Here is a 17,316-nt window from a genome sequence, read left to right as displayed (position 1 = left end):
CTTGCCCGTTAGAATGATGACGTTTAGTGAGGATATGGCTGCTGCTGTATGAAGCCCGTTAAACGCGGCTTATGGCTAGGCAGGCCAATATTTGCAATATCCTGCATGCATCCTTTAGTTTCACCTTGTTAACGTTATTTGCCTTTTCTTTTTTAATGTGTTGGCATTCTTAGGCTACTTCACGAACTTTCCGACGGCTAGACACATCTCTACATATCTATGTTTGTATCTAACCGTTTTCAGCCTACCTGGGTCGCTGGGTGGTCCGTGGTCGAATGGGTAACACATCGGATTGCTGTGGGGACAATAAGGGTTCGGCACCAACAGTCGGACCAACTTGGGTCACTGCGCGCGTGGCAATGTGTACATATGTGCGGCCTTTCAACGAGCCTCTTGACGCAGCATGGGTCACTGCAGATGCGGGACTAGGTAGGTACTGCTGCTCAATTAAACTCTTTGACGCCGACTTGGAGCAGTGGGTACTTAACGCAGGGTGTGTGCTGGTGTTCAGCGAACCTCTTTGATGCCAACTTGGGTCACCGGGTATGTGCCAGTAGGTGTGTGCTGCTCTTCAACAAGCGTCTTTAACGCCAACTTCGGTAACTAAGCATGTGCCACTGGGAACGTGCCGCTCTACAATGAGAAAAAAGATGGCTTTTAAATTTCTCCGATGCTGAGCCGAATTGAACCCAAGTCACAAGGGTTTCTCAAGGACAGCAACCCGATGCTTTAGCAGGCTGCGCCACAAATGCACTGGCTGTGACGTCTCTCTTCAATGAACCTCTCGCCAATTTGGGTCACTGAGCATATGTGCCACTAGGTGTGAGGCAAGCGAGGGAACTATTAAGGCGAAAGTCTTAAGTGGCACATAGCCCCGATGGCCTTCAAAAAAAAAAAAAAAAAAAAGCGTCGTCCGGTCCAATGCTACAAAAACCATCATCATCAGCAATAGCTTATACCCCCTAAGCAAGCAAAAATGCAATCGCTCATCCCTCTCGTAACGCAGAGGTTACACGCACTTGGCAAAGTGAAGCGTACAGTGCGTACATTCACTGGAATCACGCATAAAAAGTACATAAACGCGGTGTCTAGTCGAGTGGTAAAAAAAAAAAACACGTGACCTTCTCAATGGCTCATGCCCCCGTAAGCAATGGCTCATACCCCGTAAGCAAGTAAAAAATGCAATGGCTCATACCCCCTTAAGGCTGAGGCTACTAGCATTCAGCAAAATGAAGTAAACAGTGCATACCTTCATTGAAATCACCCATACAACACACAGAACAGCATACGTTTCAATCGCCTGCTGAGAGGATGCAACGTAAAGTCAAAGAGAAACGTCGTTGGGACGAGTCTGAACCCGCTATACGAGCGCGCGAAGCTGCAGCTAAGCGTCGAAAACGAGCCGCAAAAGCCAAACTGCGAAAGCAGCAACGCGACGATGGGAGACGGCGTATTACCAAGTGTGCAGCAGGCTTTCGCATCACTTGTTACTCGAGCCGAACTTTCTTCAGCGTTCGCCGGCACCACCACGCTTCTCGTCATGGAGGCCACGCGTGGACTTCTAGACAGCGCCACTAGATGTCGCAGCGTGACAAAAAAGAGCGCCAGAAATGAGTCTCCTGGCCGCATGCAACGTTTCTCAGCATTCACACGCACTGGTGCGCCATGCATTTCGGAGGCTACGCGCAGACTTCGCGACGGCGGCGCCAGAGGGCGCCGAGTCGGCTTAGGGAAGAGCAAAAGCGGAATTACACTGCAGTACACGCCTCATACATAACTCGTTTCGACGGTGGCAATACGCTGTGTCGTTATATTGATTCAATGCTAACGCATTACCATCGACAGTCATCGTGAGTTGTGTCCCGCCGAATTTTTTCCTTCATATTTCTTATGGTACATTCAGCTGGTTCCTACCACGCTCAAACTCTGTTGGAGCGTGGTAGATCGGAACCGGAGAACGCCTACCCGAGCCGAAAGTGCTATAGATGTGCTCCCTGAGCAATCGCAGCAGCCACGTGATCGAGTTTCTGTCGCACCTCGCTAGCGCTCCCAGGTTGAAGGTTGGATCGCCTACGAGCGCTCTGAGCTGGAACACAGTGTCCTGAGTGAACAAGGCGATCGTGTTCTCAGCGCTCAATTTCGATCAGCCGAGTATAAACGGTAGCGCGAGAGCGCTCTAGAGCGCTCGAAAGCAACCAGTCGAATTTACCATTAATCGCTGGGGTTTATTTTTTATTGTCGGAATGGCCAGGCCTTCGGTGGTCTATTTTTTCCAGAATCTCGAATCTCATCATTTAATAAACAGCAACACCCACAATGACGACGACGACAACGCTATCGGTTATGGCATATATGCGCTTACCGCGCCGTTTGCGACTGCCACTAAACCACATAAAAGATGGAAGCTGCATCCCTGGTAGGATTTAAAACTGCGTTGGCGGAAACACCGTTCTCGTAATTATGCTTTGATCTGCTAATCATGTTTGAATTATCTGACAGCGCTTTTTGAATCAGCTGGTTTATATCTCCCGTCAATAATTTGGAGCCCAGAGGAAATATTTAGGTTTGTTTAATTTAACAAGCGCTCAGAGTCATTATCAATTATAGATGCCTGTCTGTACTTATTCTTCTGGTTTACCACTATCCACATTCCTTAGCAGTTAAGGAATCAGCCACACCAACCAATGAGCCCACACTAAGCCCGATCTCCTTTCCCCTAACCCACTTCCCCAAATAATCCTCGAGCCATCTTTTAAATATATTATTCTCTCTTAGCCATACACATATATTACTTCGACTTTTACTTCATACCTAATATTTTACTTTACTGCATGTATATATTACTTCGAAGTACTAGTAAGACCTGCAGCCAAGTCAAAGCCGAAGTATAGCAGCTTTCTTTTTACAATTAACAGGTAAGTTAAAAGAAATATTTTTGGTGAGTGCTGATAATTGTTACACTGGGGGGGGGGGGGGGGGGGGGCCGTCATCAATGATCATTGCAAGAGAGAGGTATATATAAATGAAAATAAAGGCAATGACGTTCATGAGATGCACGTCCGCTTTGCTACAAGTCACTCGGGGCTTAAAAGGGCATAATTGCATGAACACAAAGTAGCTCATCATGGAGAAATGATGTCAGTTTATTTGTTTTTTAACCATTTAGTTTCTTCATAAGAAAATCTTGTGAGCACTGAACACTTTATTGTCCAGTTGGCCATATCGTAAGAAAGTGGGAGAACAGTATGTGTTGCGAATACGACAAATAAAAACACATATATATTCAGATTTTTATGAAGCATTCTACTTTGTTCGGAACCATGTCACAGCTTCTGCTGATTGCGAGAGTAAGATTAATATTAGTTAGGTAAGTGTAGGGCTGGATTATTTATACAAAATTACCGGCTACCTGTTTCTTAACATGACCGCGCATGCAGAAAGAAAGCTCATATTTGTTGAGATATACTTGCGGGAAAATAAGCCGTACTATATCCGGCATTGCTTGTGTCTCGACTGTAGACCGGGCAAGCTCAGGATGACTGGAGCACCTTAGGGGCAAGCGCAACCTTTTAACGCATTCTTATGAGGACCGAATCAAGCCTGAACCGAGTGATGTTTCCCGACGCATCCACTCTGTTAGAAGGCAAGCAGCGAGATGAGCGGAAAGCGCTGCAACGCCTCCCGCCCGGCTTTTACGCCGCACTGCCGCCACCCGCTCTCTCCCTCTGTTTCGCGATGGCCATTAGCGCCTTCGTGATTAGCCGGTGCGCGGCGACCATAGCAGGACAGCCCCGTGTGTGTGGCCCCATTACGATGCAGGCAGGGATGACCAGCGGCCGGCGAGCTCTTGTGCCGAGAATGATGCATCGCGCCTATCCCTCGCCGGCTAGCGCCCGCGATTGTTACACGCCAAACCGAGTTGAATTACCTGCCGGCGCCATTTAAGGTAGCGCCCCCCCTCCTCCCCCTCAATACACCATTAAGGCTGCTGCCGCTAGGTTCATGAGGGCCGCGCACGGATCGCACAGTTTTATATTCAAACGCGCCCGACTGTAAGTCACCATAAATCAGCCGCTCGCGCCGCCTCCTTCTCCCCGCGGGCGGCCCGCGCGCGAGGCGTCCAGGGCGCGGGGAGGGTGTTGCACCTGTCAACAGGCACGCCGATGATTACAAGGAACAGCCGAAAGCCGCTTTGTAATTTGGACACCTCGCTGACTTTCAGAGTTGACGTTTCTGATTGATGAGTCTCTCTCCGGCGAAGCAACGGGAAAAAAAAATATATATATTTTCCGCCGGCAGCGCTCGCAGTGTGCAATTCCCGTGGGCCCGTGGTCGCCGCTTGTCGACCGACGGACCCCCACGCCCCCTCTTGTGCTTCCCTTTCGCACGTCTGCGTCTTCCGCCAAGACAGGCAGCAAATGCTGAGTGTCACGCGTAGGAGCAAAACTGCACAAAAACACAGACGGGGGCCGCTGCCTGTAGCGATAGGGCTGCATAGGGGCGAAGTGGTATTCAACGACCGCCATGGCATGCGTGCAGCGCGCACGAAATAGGTGCGTGCCATGCCCGCCCTACAGACCTCACTCCCCCCCCCCCCCCCCCCCTCGCAGTTTGCTCTCTGTATAGGAATGCATCCGCGAAACAACGCCATATCCGACTTATATGCATTAAAATGTACGTTATGTTTATATTATACTTAGTACACTGCTGTTACAGCATATGCCATGTGCTGCCACAGATACTGCGCTTAAGTTCGGCACGAGGCTATTGACATATTCTCGATGCCAACAGACATGTACGTAGCGCTGCCTGTTTAAGATCTGGGTCCGCATTAAGAAATCATTTCGCACGTTGAATTATAGTTCGTAATGAACACACGCGGGCTAATTGTGATGGTGAACTTATCAACGAAAGCGGCAGGACCAATCCCAAAATGTTCTCACGAAACAAAACCGTGGCTGAAAAGCGTGAATGAGATAGTTCCGTGTGCAAACGGTCGTTGAAAGCGTTAAAGTGTAATGACTGCCGTTATCTGAAATTCTGAATAATAACAGCGCACAGAGATGGGGCAATAAAGTAGTTTATATATATATATATATATATATATATATATATATATATAAAATCAAAGCACAAGCACACACTAACACTTACACACACGCAACATGCACGAACACAAAAGTTATTTACAGAGTCGCATTGTGGGCTGTCTCGCAGGAACGCTACATGCATTTTAGTGAGGCGCTGCACAGATGCTGGAAATAACAGACACGGTCCAAGAACGTCGCGTGCGTGTCCTGTGGCATGTTTAAAGCGTTCCTAGTGACAGTATCGGTTCGCCGTGTTCTTGCTGCGCTTGTACTAACTGTTGAAACCTAGTTCACAAAGCGCGCAATGTCAGTCGACATTTCTTTTTTCTTTTCGCGCTTAGCGTCGGGCGACAAAATCTGAATAGCCGCAAAATACGCCTGCAGGCCACACCTGAACAACGAGAAGATCGCCGTGACCCATATCGCCTGTGCCGCGTTTCCAGAGAAGAGTTGGTGATCATTCATTAATAAGTAGTCCCATCAGACATGCCCTCTAGTTATTCTGGCACATCTGCGCGCATCAGTCATGCCTCCGTCATTTACTCGGGCGGCCATTTTGATGATCACCTCGCATCGCGTGGCGCACCGTGAGCGAAGAGGCAATTAGGCCTGGTCGCCTCCAGTGCATGCTATATATATACGAGCGGATGATGCCGCGCATACGAAAAAAGCCCGTTTACCTGGCGTCCGTTTAGGACTGGGCCTCAGCGCTATAGAGATGGCGGTATTTTTCTATCTTCTCTTGCTCCAGTTCTATGTAGGAAAAACGGAGCTGTTAGGAAAACTCCGGATCTTGGAAGGGTCGAAGCCGCTGTCGTTGAAGAAAGCGTTGGACGGTGGCCAACAGAAACATCCCAAATACGGTATGTTTATTGGCTTTGTGAATGATTCAAGTGATATTGGTCTTCCGCTTCTCTTATTTAACACTATGTCCAGAGCGTGTGTTGATGTTTGTTTCTGTTAGAATAAATGTCCCTGTCACGGTGCAGTGTACACTGCAGTAACGTTTGTCGTGCTTATAATGTTCGAGTAGCCTATGCGAAAGACTGTGATACTCTCGGACGTTCTCCGCCGCCATCTTTTCCTTTCGCACGTTTGCTTTCTTTCTTCGCTATTCCTTCCGTCTTTCTTTTCCTCTTACCCCTGTCCTAGTTGTAGGGTGGCAGATCAGAAGCCTCTCTTCTGGTTAACCTTCGCGCCTTTACCATGTCATTTGTGTCTGTCTATCTCTTATAATGATGTTTCGATACGCGAAGTTTCACTAGTGCTGTTTACCAAAGCAGACGCCTATCAATATACACAAGAAACATGACCGTTTTGAAAATTGGCTGTTTCAATTATTGTTTTCTCTTCTCTTTTTTATTTCTTTCGTCTCGACCGAGCAGAACAGTAGCTGGGGCCTCACCAAAGTTCTCTTACATACACCTAAGAAAACAATACAGCGCATGCAGTAGGAACAGAAAAAAAAAAAAAACACTCGAAGTGAGTATTCCGAAGTCTCAATATCTCCGCACAAACAGTATAACTACGGAAAATTAAATACTGCAAACGGGAAACCAAGGGAGTCGCCTTTAAGATTCGTGCTCACTATTACAAGTATCTCTTCTTGCTACCGGCTGCTGCAGTGGCCCACATCAAAACATCCACAATATGCTGCTTAACCGTGTATCATACATGCTACGCTCTGTTGTGATATCTTAAGATTTCCATTTAAGCATGAGAAACTTTGTAGTGGCATTGCCGATACGCTGGAGAGGCTCTTAATGTGTGAATACTTCAGCAAACTAATTGCTAATTAAATAATTGTTGTACTAATTGTAAGAAAAAAGATATTGTTTTGTTCTGTTTTGTACATATGTACTCGCCATAGCCAGAAATAAAGGGAGACAAGTTGTTCCAATTATCCTTGATGTGAAACTGTAGGCATTGCAGAGTTAATTGGGTTTTTATAATTATAATAAGATATATCAAGTTCACCCGAAAAAAGAATTAACTGTCTTGCGCCAGTGCGCCTATGTTCTCTAAGGTGATACCGCCAGGCTGAAGTAGCTGAACTATCCCCAACCGATTCCTGACGTCACGCAACCTTTCTGCCGCAACAATATGCGACGACTCACTTGCACCATTTGCCCACCGCGCCTGTGCCTAAGTGGTCACCGCCACTGCATAGCGGAACACATTGGTAAAGAGCGGGCACTCCCGTAGGGCCCTGCGGCCGAGGTGGTGGATGGAGGGATGGAGGGATGGATGGATGGATGGATGGATGGATGGATGGATGGATGGATGGATGGATGGATGGATGGATGGATGGATGGATGGATGGATGGATGTTATGAGCGTCCCCTTTGGAACGGGGTGGTGAGTTGCGCCACCAAGCTCTTGCTATTATACACTTATAGACAAAAAAGTACACCCTTTGGGGTGTATAAAAGTACAGCCTTTTGGGTTTATAGGTACTGCATTGCCGCCAGCGCCCTGAGCGGCTGGTCAGACCATTAATTTTGTCTTCCGAGATTTTAGACCCGTGGTTTAGCTCTGTTTTGGTTTCGGTTTCGATAACAATGCTTTCGATTCTGGTTTACCTTTGGCTCCAAAATTGTGCAATACGCCGTCTCTAGTGGAGTGCAAGGGCTTTAATATTTCATTTTTAAGCACGCCGTACAAATGGACGTGATAAACTCGCGGATCGCAAACATTTTAGTGGAAAAGCCGCCAAGCTTCTCGAAGAATCAGCAAGGCTAAATTAGCTCATCCAGATTGGAAAAATAATGCTATCAGGGTTCACTTTATTGCAATTCTTTTACCGTTTCTGAGCCGCTTTTCTCAGTTGCACACAATAGGAAGCAGTGGTTTTATAGAAAAAAGTGTATTTGTTCCTTGTTTACATAGGGAATTGGACAGAAAAAATACTGCATCCCACACTTGATAAATACACAAACTACAAGAATAATGTTTTAGTAATGAAAAACAACGCGTCAAGTAAATGTGGCGCTTGCGACCAGGGCCAGGCACATACAACGTGCAGGGAGGTAAACATCCTTCACAAAACGATCCCAAATGCGCATTACAGTGCTCGAGCTGCGTAAAATGAAACGCTTGCATGATGGTACGGGTGAGCCACGAATAACAAGTTCTGTGCTTTAAACCGAAGGTCTGGCGAGTGACTTTTGGAAAATTACGCGTTGGAAGTAATGCAAATGTTCTTCCGGTAAAGATGGGCGCGAAAACAAACGGGTGGCTGCACGGTGAACGAGTGCCACGGCTCAGATTCTATGCTACACGTCAAAAATACGTTCACCAAGCATAACAAACGTCTTGCTAACAATGTTCCTAACGCAAGAAACAGCAAAATTATCTCTGCAGAGAAGAGGAAACACATTACCGTACGAGCGAGGCGGCACGTGGAAGAGCGCTGTGGGGTGGCCATAACCAGCGGCACATGACCGGCGCAGTATCAACGTCTCTGTGGAAACGGGATGCGTGGACGTAACCCCGTAGACGTATGATAAGCTGTCTACCTTTGAGGTAAACTGGAAAAGCAAATCGCTACGCCGCCTGGCGGATGGTAAGAAACTTACTTGCTCGGCCGCGAGACGGCTCGAGTGTCCGCGCTTTACGTACATGTTTCTCTATGGCCACTGCTCCTCTTTTTCTTTTTCTTTTTTCTTGCTCCATTAGTGGCGCCTTCTTATCGGTCGCGCTGTCTATGATCAGTCCGAGGCGTGGCAGGGGGCCTTTCGAGAGATGGCTCGTGAAGGAACCTGAAAGTCGTTCTAACTCGCCCTCTGCGTGTTAAAGAACGTCGCGAGTGGAAGTAGCAAAGGCCACTCTCATATGTGGTCGACGCAGGTTTCAGTTTCGCCAAGGTACTTCAGTACTTTTCATTTGGTCAGAAAAATTCCTCGAAAGTTTCGTACAGGAACAGAAGGCGCCAAGAGAGGCACCGGAGTAAGCAGATGGGCGTCAATCTGCCGCCCTGGGACGGCCTCGGTGCTGTTCGATGATGCGAATTTTTCGCCAGGAAAGTGCAAGAGGAACGTTAGGCATAATAATTTAACAGGGGATTCATTTGTGCTTAAATTATGCTCCAGAGCGATGTGATGGACGTGGCCCGCCGAGTTGCATTGCTCGCACGAAATGTTTCGTTCAGCCCTGCCGCGCGATAGCAGTTCGCTGCAACCTTGCTCCTAACTGTCCGTTTAGTAAAGCGTGTTCCCACAGACGCGAAAGCCAAGCACATTTAAACGAGTTGGAGCGGCACGTGAAGGGCGCGCGAAGCTCACTTAAAACCCATTTGAGTAGGAGTTACGACCTGAGCTAGCTACGCATCCCCTTGCAGAAAAGTCTGCTTTTGCTTAACTAAAGGGCATAATGGTTGCTATGATAAAGCAGTTATTAGACGGTAAATGCAAAGAGATATCGTGTCAACGGACGATATCGTGCACGACACTGGACGGAACTGTTCTTTCGACTTAGACAAATAACCCGGCAGGTCATCAGAAATTGTCGGAATGGCGCCTGCTTTAAGTTTAGAAAGCTTGGTTTGCAGTGAAACATTCCGTTCCTTGCACACACGTCTGCAGGAATAAACATCGTTTGGGTCAAAATGCTTTTCGCATATGCGCGAGCGCGCGCTTCTAGTTCAGAAGTGAAGCCGAGAGACTCCCGGCCGCGGAACGTCTCGCCCCAACTTCTCTCGCAGCTATACCGCGTCTCGTATTGAAACCAAGGAAATATACTTTTCTGTCGACGCACTCGCAACCGCACCGATACGCAGGCACACAACAAATATTAGGCATTGTCGTTATCACGAAGCACCGCTGTCACCACACAGGGAGATATGTGCAGTGCTCAAAAACTTAAACTCGAGCCACAACGAACCCCTTTTCCGCGTAATTAGATGATAGTGCGGCTATAATCGCTCTGTTTCCGGCTTGTATAAGCACGGAGTGTAGTCCCAAGTGTGCGTGCTGAAGTCTGAATTGAGGTTAAAAAAATGCAGGTGTACCTGGAAACAAAATAACGCGTTGTAATAGTTTCAAGATGGCACGTGTTTCAATTTTTGGGCGCTGTATACAGAAGCGAAGATGCAAATTGCACGTTGGGCAGTCGACCTTTGCACAGTACTGGACGTACGCAGGGGACGCTCGCGGAGGGCTCTATATATATACGTTCTCATAGCGGGGGTTTCATCACCAGAAGTAAAGCAATGAAAGACGGTCGCTTTACTATACCGCAAGCAATTAAGTGGATAAAAGACAGGCTACATATTTGTAAACATAGGGAGGGAGTACATGAAGAACATTCTTATATAGTGAATGGTGTGTCGACGCACAAATGCGCAGGCAAAAATGGCAGACGAATGCGATGACACTGCGTTTCTGGCTGGTTCCACCGATTTGAAAGACAGTTTTTATCAGCAGATATTGAAAACTTGCACCATTGTTGCTCTTTCAAGAAAAATTGGAGTTTGTCAAAAATTTGCTTTGCCTGCACTCTGTGGGCAACAGCTGTGGGCGTGGTGGTGGTGCACGTTATGGAAATTCTATGGTTAGCCATATATAGCTATAGGTTGCAGAGTCCGAAAGGCAGTTGCGCCTGTCCGTATAATTCTGCAACTAAATTATAATAAAATAAATATATAGGCCCTCAGCACGCGTTCTCCGTAATACTTGTCCTTCAGATTTTCAAAGAAAATGCCTTTGTGAAGAAAAAAAAAAGATTGCAGAGAAAATGATGAGAAATGAGATTTTCTCATCATCCTCTCTAGTGATCCTTGCCCTTCCCGTGATAGCGACGGGATGAAAATTTTCAACGAAAATTACTTTCGTTTATCATTCAAGTTTCAATTGCCGAAGGATGGCTCTATTCGGGTTTTGGATTTATGTTTGTATTTTGAGCCGGAACATGTCTGCTGGTGTCTTTCGCTGCGATCGAAAAAATCGCTCATGAGCTACTGCTGCGGGCATTCCAAGATAGCTAAGAATGGGTTTTCCTACAACTCTCTCAATTCTACCTTAAGAAAGTCTTGCTACCACAAAATGGAGCACAGCTTTCGGGAACAATTAGCTCGTCTAAAGAACGCCGGCTTCTCGGTTTCCACTTTATCGTGCGATTATTTTAGACTGCTCAAATGACTGAAACTGTCCGCATCTCGACTTGTCCCACGCACAAGCCCCACCATGCACTAGGCGGCAGAAATTAGCAGTAATACCATACGTTCACGGGCTTTCACGTCGGCTTAAGGATTGCCAAGGGTTTTGACGTAAATGTTGTTTTTTCATATCGGAGAAAAATTGAAAGCGCCTGTGCCGCAGCAGATAGGAAAAGAACAGGCTAGTCACGGAAGAACATGTGCTCTGTTAACCATCATAATGGATTTGTTACCTGTGCATGTGGTGTCGTTTATTACATCCCACTACCGTGTGGAAGGATGCATATTGGGCAGACTGGCCCCTGCCTTAACGAAAGGTTACGCCAGCAGAATAGCAATTTAAAGGGAAAACCTTCATCGCAACGGTTGCAGATTGCCGTTCATATAGCTGTAAGCCATTTTTTGAAGGAGCGCATGTCATCGTAAGGCACTTGGATCAAAAAGCACGTGCAATCTTTGAAGCTCTCTGCATTAAGAAAATCCATGAACATTGCACTTCCGTTCCACCTATCAAACTGCTCGATTGCGAAATCAGGCTCCTTGCATGATGTGGATAATGCCAGTAGCATGAGCGTGCACGCATAAACGGGCTGTTTGCATCATTCTTTCCTCCGTGCGATAAACACCAGAGTTAGTCCAGCGCCTGTCCTGTGTGCTTCTCCGTCTCGTGTTGCTGTTCCGTTATGCGCTGCTTTTACAAGCAACTCGCCCAGTTTTGTACTGTATTGCTGGTGCTGCTTCGACGTGCACATAAACTTCAAATATATATATATATATATATATATATATATATATATATATTTTCTGTACGTGGCGCTATTTACCGACCCAGCAGCAGCCACACAAAACCTGGGAGCGTAGACAAAGAAAGCTTCACTTTAATAAAACAGAAGAGGAATAATTGCCATTTCGCTTTACCAGATGCTCAGAGTCCGACGTTCAGATGCCCATATCCAAATCCAAGAGTGGAAACACGATACACGTTTGCTACGGCAAAAACATGGAGAAGTATGGGACCTCCTGCGCGCACCGCATTTTATATATACGCGGCGATTTTCAGTGGATGTCACAGCATCGGCGTGCCCGCGGCCCAGCGGTTTAACACTCCGAAGTGACCGAGCACCCGTGCGCGGCGGTCTTAGTGACACGTTAACATGTCCGAAACTTTACAGCATCTGCATGCATTCACGTTTTCCCGCAGTCTAGGGGCGAGGGACGCCGCGGGCAGCGGGGGACAAGAAATCGCTGTCGGTATGCCACAAGGTGTGGCGATAAAACCGACCTGCGGCGGCGGCCTGCACATCCACCGCGGCGACACTGCTGCAAGAGAGAGCGCCTTTCCTGCCGGCGAGAAAAGTGACAACCCGCAAAAAAGAAGCTTGCGTGTCTTGACATCTGCCGAGATGTCACCGCGACGCAAAGAGCGTGCGCGACTGAAAAATGGGACGCCCTCGCCGCTGTTGCGCTCGCGCAAAACCGCGCGACCTTCGATTTGGCTGTGCGTGTTTTCTCCGACGCTCCAGCGGCTCATGCCCCCGCCTGCGCGCAAGTCCCTCGGCTTTTTAGCCGCCGCCGAGACGAGGCGGAGGAGGAGGGCCGCAAAACAGGCCATCCCAACAGTCGGCTCTGTCGCGGAGGGACGCCGGACACAAGGGTCCCCGTAATTGCCTGAGACGAAAGAAAGCCTCGTGACAGCAGGCTTACGCCCCGCGCTCAGAGGCCGCCGCGCTTTCGATGACTTGAAGAAAGCGAGAGCTCGCCGAGCTGGAGAACGAACGAGTGAGTGACTCCGAGGCACGAACAATATGCGGTTCTTACAGGCCGGACTTCCCCTGGCAGAAATGCAGGCAAATTCCACGTCTCGAGATGCTAGAATGCAGTTCATTGCATGCCACACAGCCAACGCCAGACGGCTGCAATAGCGATGCGTGGCCCACCAAAGCAAATATTGCAGGCTGTGGCACTATGGCAACAGCAGCATGGCGCGAAGCTTGCGCGCACGTGAAAATAGCATGCGTATCTGTGCGGTGGATGAGCCTGCTTATTCATTGGGGCAGAGATTGCTGCCGTAAATATTAACAGGAAACTCTCCAAGCACAACGCAGCTCCTGTCGCAATACTTGCGGCTTCGCATCGAGTCATGCGGCACCCCTTGCGGCGGCTGAGGACGGTGTTCGAGGCCGGGTCCAGTCGGACACGCAACCACCAAGACACCTTGGCGAGGGGGCTGCGTGCCGAGAGCAGCAAACAAGCCATCATTCTCCGGTACGAGCATTACTCGCGGATTCCGCACATAGTTCGTGACTGCCATCGGCGATCGGGCCCGCGCGAACGCTACCCGGCGACGGGGACTGGCGATGACACCCCGCGGTTCCACAGTTGGCCGCGATAAAGAGCGCGTCTGCATTTACGGCCGCTGTCGTCCGCAAAGCCTTCTTTATACACGTCTCGTGCGTGGGGGTGATTCATTAAACGGATCGGCCAGGGGTGCGCGCCCACTCGTCCCACGGGACGCCCCAGTAACAAACTGCCGCGGCGTTTCGGCGCAGGGCCCGGGTGGCGTGGCTTATAGCCGAACGTCCCGGTACAGCGCGCTGTTGTCCATGCGGCCGACCTCACGGCCTCCCGCGGCGTTCCAAGGGCCCGGCGGGGACGTCCTGTGAGGGCGGTCAATTCTCGGCCTTCCGAGATGCCGTCCCCTCTGCCTCGACGGGAAATCCAGCTGCCATCGCGACATCACGGGAAGTGTATGACACGCGCTTTGGTCGTTGCCTCTGACACTTCGCCGCCGGCGCGCGCGAGCGATGCGTGGCGGCCTCTAGCGGGCTTCGTCGCTCCCCGTGCGCGGTCGCTCCTACAGCGATCGGTCCGTCCGTCAAGGGGAAATAAAAGCGAAGAAGAAAAATGGAGAAAAAAAGAAAGAGAGACAGAAAAAGTCACCCTGTCGTCGTCCGACGCGACTCTTCCTTTTCGCCGTCCGCGCGGAACGCTCGCGCCATGCATAATGTGACTCTATGTTTTATTCATTCCGCACTCGTCGGGCGCAGATTTTCTAAACTAGCCGAGGCTTCTGGATACATATGTACGCTACTGACAGCTCACCGCGAAAATTCTTTTTACGATACGAAGGAATACCTACTTGGGCATGTGCGTCAGCGGGAAGGATACAACGTAAAGAAAACGCGCAAAAACAAACAGCCTCTGTAGGGAAAGTGAGAATGGCACTGTACCGGGAGCCCCGAGGAACTGGTGGGAGTGGTGCGCAGATAAAGTGATAGCGCAGATTGGGACGGGCAGGTGAGATTATAAGTGAGCGTTCTACGGCATATGAGAGTGATTTCCCAATTCTCACAAGGAGAAGTTGACACCGCTGCAACTAGCGGACTTGTTTTCTTCTTTTCTTTATTTATTTGTCGGAATAAGTGAGGGAGAATTAACCAACAATAAAAAAAAATATCGTGTCTGACGTATGTACAGACGGCCTCGTTACTGAAAATATTGTCAACGGGCGATGCTTTGAGTGCAATTAGCATTAGCCGCAATCGTTCGAGGTGCGACTATGTATACGAAAGGTAAGCTGATTTCTAAACTTCGATGCTATTTTGGGGTTCGCGAATGTGAGAGGTACAAAATACCATCGAATACTTTTGTTGGTATAAGCCTGTTGTATTTCATGATTGTCCATTCAATAATTTTTAAAGTTCGCTTATGACCTATTGCGTACTATATAGGATGACTGCATGGAGAGCCCGCGGAGCAATGACTCGATAAGTTACTGGTGGCTCTCTTCCGGCTGCTTCAAGCACCCGTCAACTCAGTTATTGCAAGCTCCATTCCAAGTGAAGTACTATTTTTCTGCTGCAAGGCGCGGCTGTCTCGGCGCACAAGAGCTAGCAATCACTAAGCCAGTATTGCAGTATAAGTGGCATGCATTATTTGTTGCAAGGTAACCCGCTGTGACCTAACAAACGATAGCTGGTTTTCTATGATGGCGGTTTTTACGACATTGGACACTCTTTCTTTCGTCGCCCTCATCACGTCTGCATTCTTAAGGTTCCGTGTAGAGACCAATTCCTTTTGGGAGTACTACTAGCAGTTCTCATCTATCGTAAGTTTACCCAAAACCAAATCATCTCTCTTTGAATTCCGTAAGCTTAATTTAAAGCTTCACTGTGGCAGGCAGGGAAATTTCTTCAACTTGAGATGGTTTACAGGAAGTGCCGGACATTGTTTCCTTAGAACAGTAGAGGCACAATGCGCAATTACATATTTGGCAGCATGCACGAATTAACTGGTAGTTAACTAACTTCGAGTAGATCAGTGTTCAATGAACATGCATTTAGCAGGAATCTTGAAACTATATAGCGTTCCCATCGAGACATCCATGCGCAAAGTAGTATATTATACGATATACGTTGGCGCTCGCTCCGCTTAGTTTTGTCCCATAGTGTGTGAGGCCACCTTTTTCAACAAAAGTTAAACGGCAATGTTTACCGTGGCACATTATGGGGCCGGATATACAGAAAGAAATTAGAGCTAGTCTCGGGATTTCCTTCGAAATGGATGTAGCCTTAAGCCCAGCCTGACTTCCGTTCCACAATTTACATGCATGATTAACTGGGCGATAGGGTGGAGGAAGTTTTAAACACTTTTTCCCCTCTTACTTGATCTCACTTTTCTTTTTTTAGCTAAAGCATAACGCGAGAGGGAAATTATTTTAACTAACGTAATATAAAAAATTATCCTACAGAAGAATAAGGAATAAAAAAAAATGGCTGGAGAAGGACACCGTCCGAGAGTAGTCGCTGAAGAGGACGTTTAATCCTCCGGCGCTCTATGCTTGACGCGCAGTTCTCTCCAATGCTGCGCTTAAAGAGTACAAGTTATCAGCACGTGCGAGTTGTCTTTGTCTGGTCCACCAGAAGGACAGGGTTAGGATTCCACGTGCATATTTTTTTTTTTTTTTTTTTTTTTTTAGGAAGCAGCTGGTGAGGACGACACCTATAGCCGGAGTCGATGAAACAATGTTTACATGTCTCTGCATGGGTAAGCTATTATAAAGTCGGAATCTTAGTTCGTGCTCTACTAGATAAAGAACTAATGCGAATTATGTTATGGCCAAACACACATGTCGCCGTGCTCATGGACCCGTTACGCCATTTCGTCTGCTTGTTCATTTCAGGAAAAGCTAATTTCTTATTTTATCCCGCAAGTAATGTCTACCTCTTCTAGTAATACACCTCAGGAAGCGCAATCGCCCAGTCTACAAAATAATAATAAAAAAATGATGCAGGTACAACGAGCATCTTGGAGTCTATGTGAAGCGATTAATCAAATGCTTTAAATTTACTTATTACATTTCCTGCGTATCTGGCCTAAAAGCAACTGGCGCTCACGCATGCGCTCTCACGCACCCATGCTACGCAATGTGAGACGCACGCTGCAATCATCTCAAAGAGTTAGTTGGCATTCTGCACGATAGAAGTGTACGTGCGACTGCGGCCTAATGGTTTGAGCAACGGGCTGCTGTCCTGGAGGACTCGAGGTTCGATCCCACCATTGGGCGCATGGTAGGATTTTTTTTTTTTAGGTGTGAGCTGTCCGGGAAGGAAGTAGCAGTGCCTAGCAGCCACGGTCAGAAAAGTCCGGATGAATGGATGGTTCTCTAAGTAATCTTCGTTTTAATATACAGAAACCAGCAGCTTTTAGCAGTCTCTCTCTCTCTCTCTCAAAAAGAAAAAAAGAACAGTGATTATAACCGACCGTACTTCTACACGCATATATTTGTGTTCACATTGTTGTTGTTTTCCAGTGATTGCAAATTTATTGAACCACATTATCTTTCATGTCTTGCCCAATCAATGCATGTTGCCAAAATGAACACTGTTGTAATTTACTTGACTTATCAATGCTTGAAGTATGCGAAATCTTTTGTATTCACTTTAGTTTCCACAGACCCTTTCCTTTTCCAATCTTCATTAACAGTAACGTATTGGGCACTAGATATTTGCGCGCTTTTCTTTTTTTTTTTTTCGCCATACGTTCGCATTGGACTTGATGTGAAGTTGCACT

This window comes from Dermacentor andersoni, chromosome 1, assembly GCF_023375885.2.
Source record: "Dermacentor andersoni chromosome 1, qqDerAnde1_hic_scaffold, whole genome shotgun sequence".
NCBI classification, from domain to species: domain Eukaryota; kingdom Metazoa; phylum Arthropoda; class Arachnida; order Ixodida; family Ixodidae; genus Dermacentor; species Dermacentor andersoni.
The sequence above is the reverse complement of the archived record's forward strand: the minus strand, read 5'-3'. Positions refer to the sequence as shown.